The following is a 13,958-nucleotide window of genomic DNA, read 5'->3' on the forward strand; positions in this document are numbered from 1 at the left end:
TGTTGTTCCAACCCTGTAAGACCTTCGTTCATCTTCGGAACACAAATTAAGATATTTTTTATTAAATCTGAGAGCTTGATCACTCCTCCATAGGCTTCTAAGGCATTATAACTTGCTGGCCCAGAAAATGTATTAAAGACATCGTTAATATAGTCCAAGTGACTACAGTGGCTCAATCTTAAGTTTATAAAGCGACGAGAATACTTTTTGTGCGCAAATTTTTTTTTAAAAATAACAACTTTATTCCACTATTCATTTCCTTCTCTCTGGGCCTCGAGCACTGGATAATACCATCCAGCCACAGAAATTACTTAATTGCCAAAAAGCCTGCCATTGAAGATCACCAGTAATAATAAAAAAAAGTGCTAGTTGCTAACTGACAATGATTAGATTTCAAAAACTCAATGGATGCATCTTAAAGTTAAATTGCTCTAACTGCTACCTTAAAATGTTCGAAGAATATGACACACAATGCAGTGGTTTGCACATCAAACATGCATTTGACCAGATGATAGTACTGCATGGCAGAAGCAAAAAGCCAGATTTACAAAGGATCAGTCTGTCTTTGACAAAAAACAGGACTGTTTTCCACATTCACAGATGCCTCACAAAGTGACAAGGGTACTAAAACACCCTTTGCCATGTGAGCAGTGTATTGATTGTACATAAAATAAAATGCTGCAGCAGAGCACTGACTTTAGTGAGCACCGGCAGATAAGGAACCATGCAAACATGCACAGTCCTCTAATAGTACAATAGGTTCCTGAATTATATCTAGGAATACAATTTACTACAAGGTCTGATTAGTGGAATTCTGGTCTTGCTGGTTATGAATTGCAGTCTGTTCCACAGTAGTCACTCTTAGTGAAAGCGGGAGCGGGATCGGGAGCTTTTGAAAGCACAAGCAGGCGTCTATCAGCGGACCAATCTGCTTTCAAACTCTCCCGTCTGTCTCTGTGTAAGCGCTCTGTGAAGAGTGTCATTTATGTATATTTATAACATGTTTTTGAAGCGGTGATCATTGTAGCCACTCACAGACATATTTGATGAGCGCGTGAGCACAATGGCCAATCAGAGGTGTTTAAGATTCCGCTCAACAGTACGTCACATTTGTTCATTTAAAAATAAAAATAAAAATCAAACGCTAGTTGCAGATTTGCTAGATGTAAGATCGCTACAGTACCTTCAAGTCATGTCAGAAAGATGTTGTAATGTCATGAATTACCAGTTGGAACATTGTATTGAGGATCTTGACTGCACAACTACTTTAAATGCATTTATGTACTGTTGATGCACAGTGATAAGCTTGCCATGAACATACTAACTACTACTGTATATTTCAATCATGACAACCAGGGCCGGCCCTAGCATTTTGGGGGCCCTAAGCAAATTTCCAAAAGGGGCCCCCACTAACTATGGTTTCATCTCTAACCACCCCCCATTCCCCGATGTACAACTTTACATTCATCATAAATGTAAAGTCCAGTGGCCAGCTGCATAAACTGCTTAGACTAGTCTTAAAAGTTATTCATCTTCATTTTTTCTTCAGGATTGGTCACAACTTTTTAAAGTCAGTTACATAAAAAGGTAGATCGGTATAATCTGAATTGGAAATGTAAGACTGATTGTTTACTGCTAGTTGGTTAACTAATTCTTAAGACATCGTCTTAACATAGTGGCTAAGTTTATGAAACTGGCCCCAGATCTTGAAGTCAATTCAAGTCATCTTCATTTATATAGCGCTTTTAACAATGTAGATTGTTCCAAAGCAGCTTTACAATGATAATAGGAAATTAAAGTAACAGAGATTATTTTGGCTTTATAGCAGCTCTAGAATAAAGTTATTGTCCAGCTAAAGTTAATTTTGATTGATTCACTTCCGTCGCAACGATCATTAGTTATTAACTTAGGGGGCGCTAACACGGCACCGTTTTAATAGAAAACGTTCTCTCTGTGCAAACTTTAAAAACGCGAACCTGTGAGAACACTGATGCCGTGCACATGCATATTAAGAGTTTTTGCGTGTTTGAATATATGCGCGCGGGCGTGTAGTACGCAGGCGTGTAGTCCGTCCCTACAAACCAACCCTCAACAAACTACTTGTCTGGCCTTAAAATTTATAATACAGAATTTGTGTCGCTTCCGCGTAGCCACGCAAACCGGAATTATCCCGACAATGCTTTATCTGTAGAGAGGTAAAGGGAGGGTAGGGAGGCCTTCACAGGGGAGGGACTGGTTGACACTTCAGGACTGCATTGTCGTCACGTCCAGGCGCAGGTCTTTCATCAGATCTGGATACGGCCTGGATCCGGCGGACTGCGGTAAACCTTGGGATAAACAGAGAGACTAATATTAGTGTAGACGCCATTCTTCTTATGATGTAATGAGTACATCAGGATTTATGGGAAGTGTTCCCGGTTCCGGCTGACCTAATCTATGCAGCCTAACATTGAATTATAGAAGTCTATAATGTGTTATGTGTATGCTAGGTCAAAGAGATGTGTTTTTAGTCTAGCTTTGAACTGACAGAGTGTGTCTGCTTCCCGGACAATGTAAGGAAGACTGTTCCAAAGTTTTGGTGCTATATAGGAAAAGGATCTACCACCAGCAGTCGATTTTGATATTCTAGGTATTATCAACTGGCCAGAATTTTGAGATTGCAATAGACGTGAAGGACTATAATGCATTAAGAGCTTGCTCAAGTACTGCGGAGCTGAACCATTAAATGCTTTGTAAGTAATCAGCAATATTTTAAAATTTATACGATGTTTAATAGGGAGCCAATGCAGTGTTGAAGTGTGTTTGGAAGTTTTTTGTATTTCCTAATTCGGGGAACAGACACAGTCTCTATATGATGATATCTAGGTGAAAGAGGCTCTATGTGATGGGATTTATCTGACCTTGGTGACATGAGATGGCTGGCAGACGGTCGGTTTAACCAGTCTCTCTGCTTCCTGACCTGAGCCCCAATTCATGCTTGAGCTCTAAGACTATGTGCCATATTACTAGAGAGAAGAGCAGCACCATCCCAGGAGGGATGAATACCATCTCTTTTCAACAGGTCAGGTCTGCCCCAAAAACTTTTCCAATTGTCTATGAATTCTATATTATTTTGCGGACACTTAGACAGCCAGCCATTGAGTGAGGACAATCTACTAAGTATCTCATCACTCCTGCGAACAGGAAGGGGGCCAGAGCAAATTACAGTGCCTGACTTCGTACTTGCGAGTTCACACACCTCTTTAACGTTAATTTTGGTGATCTCCGACTGGCGGAGTCGAACATCATTAGTGCCGACGTGAATAATAATCTTAGAGAATTTACGATTAGCATTATCTAGCACTTTTAAATTTGCTTTGATGTCAGGCGCTCTGGCTATGTGACTATGGTGGCTGGTGTCTCTATTTTCACGTTCCGTGTAATAGAATCGCCAATAACTAGGGCACATTCAACAGGATTCACAGTGGGTGTTTCACTGAGTGGAGAGAACCTGTTTGTTATGGTAATCTGAACGGAAGAGCGGTGTTTTGTTCCGCGACTACAGCACCTCACCATCACCCAATTGCCCTGCTGCAAGGGCTCTACTTCAGCCGGATCCGAACAATGTACAGAGTTCACTAAGCAAGTTGCATCCAAAGCAGTATCTAAAGCCCTTGCACTCTTACAATTAACTTCAATTAAAGTTTGGATGCGTGTCTCTAGTTCTGAAATCTTCTCTGCCAGCCTGACTATCTCCCTGCATTTATCACATGTAAATCCTTTGCTGACAGAGAAGGCTATGCTATACATGTTACATGAAGTGCAAGTGACAATAAGAGGAGAAGATGACATGACTCGCCATGTTTGTTGACTGATCCTACTCACCTAAGGTTTGATGAACTCGTAAAAGGCGCGAGAGAAAAATAAATAAAGAGCGCACGGATGGCACGCTAACAGGCTAGCGAATTACTAGCGTGTTATGCTAGCAATAACGATTTAGATTGAAGCTAGCTATGTTAGGTTAATGTGTGATGTTGAGTAAGCTATATTTAGCAGTATAAACAACAAGGAATGATAGTAAATAATGATTCAAAACAGAAAGATATACAAAGTTTACAGACGCAAGCCAACTCAGCAGCAGCAACTCAGCCAATCAATCGATGAAGCTCAGGATGAAAGTCCAGCAGAAGTCTGTGAAGACTGTACCGATGATCTTTATTCAAGTTCAGCTCTCGAAATGTAAGCACAAACATGAAAACTACATCCTGATTGGCTTTTCTCTCGACCCAGTCCAAAATTAACTTTTGAACAGATTGTTTTTCCAATTCCAGCGAAGCTTTCAGTAAGAATGGTCTGTATGAAGCTAAATTTAAATGAAAAAAGGTTGAACCATTGCTTTCAGAGAAATTTATCAAAATTTAGTGAGAATAATGCTTTAATAAAGAAAAACACCTGCCAATTGGTTATAAAATTACAACAGAGAATAAACAAATTAATAATAATAATAATAGGGAATAATCTCTTTTCTGGGCTGGCATGTTTTAATCCAGATTAAAATGCGAAAATACATGTTTAAACAATGTAAAAAATAAATAAATCTAGCCATCTATAAGTATTTGGAGTTGTCTGATACGCAGCAAACCGAAAGATGATTTATGAAGTAGGCTATTATGTCTGTATATTATGTATGTATTTTGGGGGAGCAGCATGCATTTTGACAAGAAAATGTCATTCAAGTATCGTACAATGTAATGTGACTATATATCAGTTTATGAGCGTGAGGCACAAGTTAACATGAGCCCAGCCCTTCCCATAATGAAACAAAGAAGACTTTTGAATGATTTATACATCAATAACCTCATGCATTCTATTGCGGTTTAACATCAAGACGATTCAGCGTTATATTGGCTGCTTTTTTGATGGAGTTCGAGTCCCGTAACATAACTTTATTAGCATTTTTGTTTAACTTTTGCCGTTACAAGTAATGAAATCCCTTATTTTTGATATTTACAATAATACCAGCATCATTTAGTGCAAAGGTTTAATTGTAATGGACATGGACAAATCTGGTGTTAGGTCACAACTTAACATGGTAACCAGTCAGCACCATCACTGATGTTACATGTCAGAGATACGTTTAGGGTTGTGTGAAGTCTATATAAAAACAACAACATTGATTTATATTTTAATATCTTCATCTAAGTTTTTTGTGTATGTGTGCACAGATAGCAGTGTAGTATATGTACAGCGTTAGGAGCATAGACAATATTTACTGTAAGAAGGCCAATAAAGTGTATTTGTTCTTGTTTTTAATTAAAAGATAAGTGAAAACAGAAGCTTTTTCATTCATTGTGCTTTTAAAGCTTTTTTTGAGCAAGTCTAGTACGGTTACCAGTCCATCTATTATCACATTGTACCCAATGGGGGTTTCTACAAACAAACCTATTGCTAAAACAAAGAAAACACTCTGAAGCCATACAATCAATCAAGTTGAAAATGTGGAATGTCAACTTGGAGCAAATAGTAATATATGTGTATATATATACACATTAATAAATTCCGATTCCTTCAGTGCCCCTGAATCAGTTGATCATATGCATATTAATTTCTGACTGCAAACTTTTCCACCATTTAGATTTTTTGAAAAACCTTCTTTTTCAAACTGCTTCTTGGCTGTTTGATGTATAGGCTGATGTATGTTGGAGTGGCCGATAATTGCGAATCACTGCCTTATACTTACTCATCACATAAAACTTCCTGCATTTTTACATTAAAAGAAAACACAATTTTGCATAAGCAGTTTCCCTCATGGGGACCAAAAAAAAAAAAGAGTAGGATTTACCAGGACTTTACACACACACACACACACACACACACACACACACACACACACACACACACACACACACACACACACACACACACACACACACACACACACACACACACACACACACACACACACACACACACACACACACACAAACCAGAATTATTACCTCTATAATATGCACATCAAAAGGTTATATGTTAGCCATGATAAATTATCCTTTGCTGGATGCAACATTGGTGCCTGTACTTGATCCCATGTTAGGTATTCCATCCTATGAGCTAACATCCACAGGCAATTATATCATATTTTTGATTAAGCTTAAACAAGACACCAACCTGTAAAACTCTCTTACTAATCTCAGTTACCAGCTTGTTGTCATAGAGAGCTTTCAACAGGCGGAATGACCACGACCCAATGAACACAAAAATAGGCATCAGATTGAGAGCTCAATCTTTCTGAATACATTTTTAAATTATAAGAATAACTTGCATTCTTGCAATATGGAAAAGCTGTCACAGAAATTAGTACAGTTAAGTAGAGACCACATTGTAAATTTGGGATTTTAAAGCTTTAAGGCCCATTCAAGGATGATAACTATAACGATAACAATAAAGATATAGATAATCGTTCACATCACAACTATAACGATAACTGAACAGGGATCGTTGGAATCACTTTCAGAATGTTTTTTTTTTTTTTTTTTAGCTGATGAATGATAAAAATAATGATAGCCAATCAGAATCCACCAGACAAAACTGCAGTACTCTTAGAATAAACAAAACGATATCCTCTAATATAGTTATAGTTTTCATTCTTGGTGTGAACAGGCCTTTTAGGGTATTAAAAAATGTATACAATGTATATTATGTGTAGTATTAGGTTCTATGCGGTAGCATTAGCATAGGAAATGTGTGTGTTACGGTACTTGTGTTCATGAAAATAAAGGTTATCAGAAGTTATGGCTGGCTGTCGTATGTATCGTCCTCCATTAGAAAGGTTATCGTTGTACCTATTAAACAACTGAACATAATGTAAACAAATTTGTCAAATTGATCATGTGAAGTCCTTTAAAGCAAAAAGGGGGACAAAACAAATACTAAGAAATCTTAGAATGTTTCAAATTTTACTTTTTAAAATATCGTTGACACAGTATTCAGGCCCAGGAGACAGGGTTTGTGCAATGTTTCTGTGATGACACAGCCAAAAGCAAACATTACTTAAAAACAGTTACTGTACTGCACCAAAGACAACACATCACCAAAGACAACTGAACTGTGGGGCAGTACCAGACCTTCCCCTTAGTTTTCATTGACACTTGAAGCATAACTGTAAAATTTATTTGATCCCAAACTCCAAAACCGTTTAAATAAGTCACTAAAACCAAGTTAGATGCACTGCTATAGTGAATGAAGTTCGAGGGCAATGTTATTTTCAAAACTACGTCATATCTCCTTTGACAAATATTCACTGATAACATAAATTAATGTATTATTGTAATTATTGTATTGTAATTGTAGTTAAACAAATTAATCAAAAGACATTGCTTGTCTACTCCCAATGCAGCGATGAACAGAGGATATTAAAACCCATGAGGCGTCGACTCGACATCATTATTTTTCCACTAACCAATGAGATGAGTTGTGGTGCAGGTATAGCCCCGCCTCTTTCTGCATGCTGCAGCCAGGTGTGCTTGAGTAATTCTGCAAAATGACTGTTTTCTCAAATAAAGCTTAACATACAGTATACAACACTAGCAGCAGCAGCCAGAATAAAATCAGTTGGCACAGTGGCCTATCAGATTGTAAATAACTTACCCAAACAGTAAACAATTTCAGCAGTAAAGCTTTTGCTTCTTTGTTGAGGCTGTCATCCTGGGGTATTGTTTGTAATTGCTGGGGCTGAAATGGTTTCAAAAGCTTTGGTTTTCTGCACTAAAATTAAGCTCTAGTGCAGTTCTTCCTTTGCCAATTAATAGTTAATTTAAGTTAATTAATTAAGTTAATTAGGGCCCAAGCCCTGAAAGGACGAAGGCCCTATTGTTTTCGGTAGGATTATTAGGGCCCAAGCCCTGAAAGGGCGAAGGCCCTATTGTTTTCGGTAGGATTATTTATTATTAGGGCCCAAGCCCTGAAAGGGCGAAGGCCCTATTGTTTTCGGTAGGATTATTTTTTTCTATTATTATTTTTTTTGGCCTTTCGGGCACTTTTGGGGCCCTTAACGTGCTTAAAAACTCTTGAAACTTTGCACACACGTCAGAACTCGCGGCCATCAGGGCCGGGCTGAAGCTGGTAGGGCGTGGCAGGGGGGCTCTCAACAGCGCCCCCTAGAACACAATCTGAAATCTTGGACACATACAAGAACGTATTAGTATGAAACTCGGTACACATATAGATCTCATCAGGCCGAACAACTTCTGCACTCTATGTTATTAGCTCCGCCCAACAGGAAGTCAGCTATTATGGGTTGTTTGAAAAACATACACTCTGGAATTTGAAATACTCCTAGAGAATTTATTCAATCGCCACCAAACTCGGTCAGCATGAAGTCAAGACATTGAGGATGCTAAATTGCGGACGGATTTTTGATATCTCGAACGGTTTGGCCGTGGCGAGTAAACGAATTTATGGTAAGAAAAGTGAAACAGGAAGTGTGTTATAACTTCTGCATACATTAACTGATCTTGATGAAACTTCAGCAGTGTGTTCGTTGTAAGAGGCCGATCACATGGATGTGACTATTGTGAGTCAAAGTTATAGCTCCACCAACTGGCAGCAGGAAGTGTGTCACTTTCAAAATGCTTTGAAATCACCCTCTTATTTTTACCCGATTTGCTTCAAACTTTATGTGTATAATGTAAACACACGGCAGATGTAGAACCGTGAAAGGATTATTGATATCTTAGATACTGTTGCCGTGGCAACGCTTCAAACTTTAATATTCTTTTCGGATGCTTTTGAGACTCTTAGCATGCTTGAAATTGGATGAAACTCGATAGACACATCACACTTATCAGCCAGTAGACATGTGAAAAGTTTCAGAAACGGGCGTGGCAGGGGGGCTCAACAGCACCCCCTTGAACGGGGTTTGAAAACTTGGTCCATATATCAAACACGCTTGCATGAATTAATATGAAACTCGGTACACATATAGATCTCATCGGGCCGAACAACTTTTGCAATCTTAAGTTACACACCAGCCCAACAGGAAGTCAGCTATTATGGGTTGTTTGGAAATGCGTGATGTGGAATTTGATGTACTCCTCCTAGAAAATTCATCCAATTGCCTCCAAACTCGGTCAGCATGAAGTCAAGACATTGAGGATGCTAAATTGCGGACGGATTTTTGATATCTCTAACGGTTTGGCCATGGCGAGGATACGAATTTATGGCGAGAAAAGAGAAACACGAAGTGGTATAACTTCTGCACACATTAACTGATCTTGATGAAACTTCAGCAGTGTATTCGTGGTAAGAGGCCGATCAAAGTGAGTGATCGATTGTGAGTCAAAGTTATAGCGCCACCAACTGGCAGCAGGAAGTGTGTCACTTTCAAAATGCTTTTGACAAAAGTGGGGGGGGTTACTTTCACCCACAGTTACAAAAATCAGTACGTTATTGGTCTCATCGAGACGGACAACTTTCTAATTTACAGTCATTAGCTCCGACCAACAGGAAGTCAGATATTTTGGTTTGAATGTGGATTTCTTTGCAAAATCAGACTCTGAATTTTTACCCACTCCTCTTAAGTGGTTTATTTTACTCCCACCAAACTTTTTCAACATGATGAAAATACATTAAAGATGCTAAATTGTGAACGGATAATACATATCTCAAACGGTTTTGCTATGGTGAGGGATTAAAATAATATCAAAAATGAAAACACTAAAAGCCTCATATCTTCTAAAAATTTAATTATACACCATTTATTTCTATATAAAATGATACAAATATCACAACTAAATCCATTTTATTCTTTTTTTTCAATTTAATAATTGTTTAAGTTAAAAAACAGCCAGAATGTTTTTTTTAGTCCAAAAAATGAATAAGTCATGTCATTCATAGTGTTATACACTATACGCTAAAGGCACCGGGGTGGCGGTGCCACCGGCTTGGGCCCGTAATCCCATCAGGGCCGGGCTGAAGCTGGTACCCGGGCGTGGCAGGGGGGCTCAACAGCGCCCCCTTGAACAGGGTCCGAAAACTTGGTCCATAAATCAGACACGCTTGCATGTAATAATATGAAACTCGATACATTTATAGATCTCATCGGGCCGAACAACTTTTGTACTTTTACTTTTTACGCCAGCCCAACAGGAAGTCGGCTATTATGGGTTGTTTGGAAACGCATGCTGTGGATTTTGATGTACTCCTCCTACAGAATTCATCCAATCGCCTCCAAACTCGGTCAGCATGAAGTCAAGACATTGAGGATGTTAAATTGCGGACGGATTTTAGATATCTTGAATGGTTTGGCCGTGGCGAGGAAACGAATTTATGGCGAATAAGGGACACAGGAAGTGTATTATAACTTCAGCATACATTAACTGATCTTGCTGAAACTTCCGCAGTGTGTTCGTTGTCAGAGGCCGATCACATTGATGTGAATATTGTGAGTCAAAGTTATAGCGCCACCAACTGGCAGCAGGAAGTTTGTCACTTTCAAAATGCTTTGAAATCACTCTCTTATTTTTACCCGATTTGCTTCAAACTTTTTGTGTATAATGTAGACACACGGCAGATGTAGACCTGTGAAAGGTTTATTGATATCTTAGATACTGTTGCCGTGGCAACACATCAAACTTTAATATTCTTTTCAGATGCTTTTGAGACTCTTAACATACTTGAAATTGGACGAAACTCGACAGACACATCACATTTATTAGCCAGTAGACATGTGCAAAGTTTCAGAAATGGGCGTGGTGAGGGGCTCAGTAGCACCACCTTTAGTCAAAAATGGGGGCTTAGTTTTTCCTAGAATCACAAAAATCGGTATGTATATTGTTCTCATCGAGCCGGACAACTTTCTAATTTACAGTTATTAGCTCCAACCAAGAGGAAGTCAGATATTTTGGTTTGAATGTGATTTTTTGGAGAATTCTCTCTCTCTCTCTGTATCTGTGTCTCTCTGTGTGTGTGGGGGGTGTGGGGGATTTGTCTGTTAGGAGAAATTTGCTTTTATAATTGTTTTTCAAGGTTTCAGGGGCTTTTGGGACCCTTAACGTGCTCGAAAACTCTTGAAACTTTGCACACAGGTCAGAACCTGCGGCCATCAGGGCTGGGCTGAAGCTGGTACCCGGGCGTGGCAGGGGGGCTCAACAGCGCCCCCTTGAATGGGGTCCGAAAACTTGGTCCATAGATCAAACTAGCTTGCATGAATTAATATGAAACTCAGTACACATATAGATCTCATCGGGCCGAACAACTTTCGCACTCTTAAGTTATACGCCAGCCCAACAGGAAGTCAGCTATTATGTGTTGTTTGGAGAATGCTTGCTGTGGAATTTGAAACACTCCTCCTAGAGAATTAATTCAATCCCCATCAAACTCGGTGTGCATGAAGTCAAGACATTGAGGATGCTAAATTGCGGACGGATTTTTGATATCTCGAACGGTTTGGTCGTGGCGAGGAAACGAATTTATGGCGAGGAAAGAGAAACACGAAGTGTTATAACTTCTGCATACATTAACTGATCTTGATGAAACTTCAGCAGTGTGTTCGTGGTAAGAGGCCGATCAGATGGATGTAACTATTTTGAGTCAAAGTTATAGCGCCCCCAACTGGCAGCAGTAAGTGTGTCACTTTCAAAATGCTTTTGACAAAAGTGGGGGGGTTAGTTTTACCAACAGTTACAAAAATCAGTACGTATATTGGTCTCATCGAGCCGGACAACTTTCTAATTTACAGTCATTAGCCACGACCAACAGGAAGTCAGATATTTTGGTTTGAATGTGGATTTCGTTGCAAAATCAGCCTCTGAATTTTTACCCACTCCTCTTAAGTGGTTTATTTTATTCCCACCAAAGTTTTTCAACATGATGAAAATACATTAAAGATGCTAAATTGTGAACGGATAATACATATCTCAAACGGTTTTGCTATGGCGAGGGATTAAAGTAATGTCAAAACTGGAAACACTAAAAGACTCATATCTTCTAAAAATGTAATTATACACCATTTATTTCTATATAAAATTATACCAATATCAGAACTAAACTTTTTTTTATTTTTATATTTGTTTAAGTTTAAAAACAGCCAGAATGTTTTTTTAGTCCAAAAAATAAATAAATCATGTCATTCATAGTGCTATACTGCCCTCTTGTGTTCAAAATCAGGTAGGTCTATTGTATCTATATAAAAATATACTAGGTATGTGACGGTGAGCATATTTTACCACCGGTTAATCAACGGGTTAATCAACGTTAATCAATATTGTGGAATATTTTGAGTGTATCATAAAAGCAGAATAAGGTAAGACAAGTAATATTTTCTGTCTTTTATATATATATATATATATATATATAGCTGCGAGCAGCGATGAAGGGCCAAAGCCGGCGGCACCGCCACCCCGGTGCCTTTAGGTAACTAAAGGCACCGGGGTTGCGGTGCCACCGGCTTGGGCCCGTAATCACTGCTCGCAGCTATATTTTAAGTTAATTTTGAAAATGGTGCAGATAATAAATTAGCAATGATGTCCTCCTCACCGATGTTACTTGCGGTTTCCATTGTGAACAACGCTAGCTATTTTATCAGCGTCCCCCAGCATTTTTTTGTTCCTATCGTGTTCCCCACAGCAGGCAGAACTTACCATAAAGTTAGTGATAACATCCCCACACATTTAGAGAGATGATATTGGTCAATTTGATTGTCATTTTAAATTAGTCTCCCATTGACTTACTATTGTTTGGCCCTCTGTAATGTCATGGCTGGACCACCAATCACAGAGCTAAGAGCATTAGGCGGGAAAAATCCTAAAATAACAATAGAATTGATTACTTTTATTTATTTTTATTTTTAAAAAAAGTTTTTAGTTTTTAATGTATTATAATACAATAGTTTAGGCCTGCCTAGAGGGCCCTAACGGTTCCCCTCTGTGAACAACTCTTGACTAACTAAGTGAAAGACTGACAGACTGACCCTTACTACCTTGACTAACTAAGTGAAAGACTGACAGATTGGCCCTTACTACCTCTGCTGATAGTGAGTAGAGCAATGAAGTCTATAACATGGAGATTTATCCCAGTGAACCCTAAAATATGGTGAGGTCTAATTGATGTTGGGCTGAGCTCCATGGTGCACCACAGCCCAGTTAGCACCCCTCAGAGAAAGACTTCCTCGGACTGTGGTGTTCTTGCAATACCCCTTAAAAGCCCAGGGCTCACTGGGCAAAGGTCGCCATGCCAGGACTAACCTACTTCAAAATTAGAATAACAATACTGGAATCTCTACAATGCCAGTCCTGTATATGCTGAAGGAAATGATTAATATTTCTTTGCATCTAATTATTAGCATATGCTGGCATTTCATTTTGAACACCCAAACTTTACATGCATGGTGGGTCTGTGGCTTGCATTATTTGCATCTTTAGCATGGGATGCATGTTTGCCTATCAGCTAGTAATTAAATCAGCTGTGCTGCCGTGTTTGAGAAGATTCACATGAAATGCTGTCTGCATGCAATTTGTACTGTACCTCTGTAATCTGACATCATGTTACAGAGAGAAGGAATATGAGGAAAAATGGTGGGGCGAGACTTAAAAAACAAACAGAAAAAATTATCAACAGTATTCAACATTTCTGGTGACTTTTGAAACTCTCATGAAACTTTTGTTCAGTGGATCTGTGGACATGGCATTTATAAGTTTACAAAATTGATTTTTCATGAATCTAGAAATCAAATTGTAAGACTGTAAACACAAATTCATAGGGCCCTATCATACACCTGGCGCAATGCAAAGTGTTTTTTGTTAGTTTCAACCCGACATAGTAATCATTTTCATGTCCTGCGCCGCGTTGTTTAAATAGCAAATGTATTTGCGCCCATTTGAGCGCCCAATGGCTGCTGATCTGAAAATGAGGTGTGTTCAGGAGCATTGCTGGTGTGTTGCTATTTTGAGGCAACTGAAATAGACTGTGCCAATGACCAACTG

The 13,958-nt window shown here is 38.9% G+C and overlaps 1 protein-coding gene across 1 annotated transcript in view; it reads left to right on the plus strand.

Annotated features, from left to right (window-relative positions):
• LOC311069532 (CUB and sushi domain-containing protein 1) overlaps positions 1-13,958 on the plus strand; it is a 684,283-nt gene that overhangs the window by 98,687 nt on the left and 571,638 nt on the right. The gene's annotated exons all lie outside the window — the stretch shown is intronic.

Source organism: Abramis brama (genome assembly GCF_963993115.1).
Source record: "Abramis brama genome assembly, chromosome: 19".
Lineage (NCBI taxonomy): Eukaryota > Metazoa > Chordata > Actinopteri > Cypriniformes > Leuciscidae > Abramis > Abramis brama.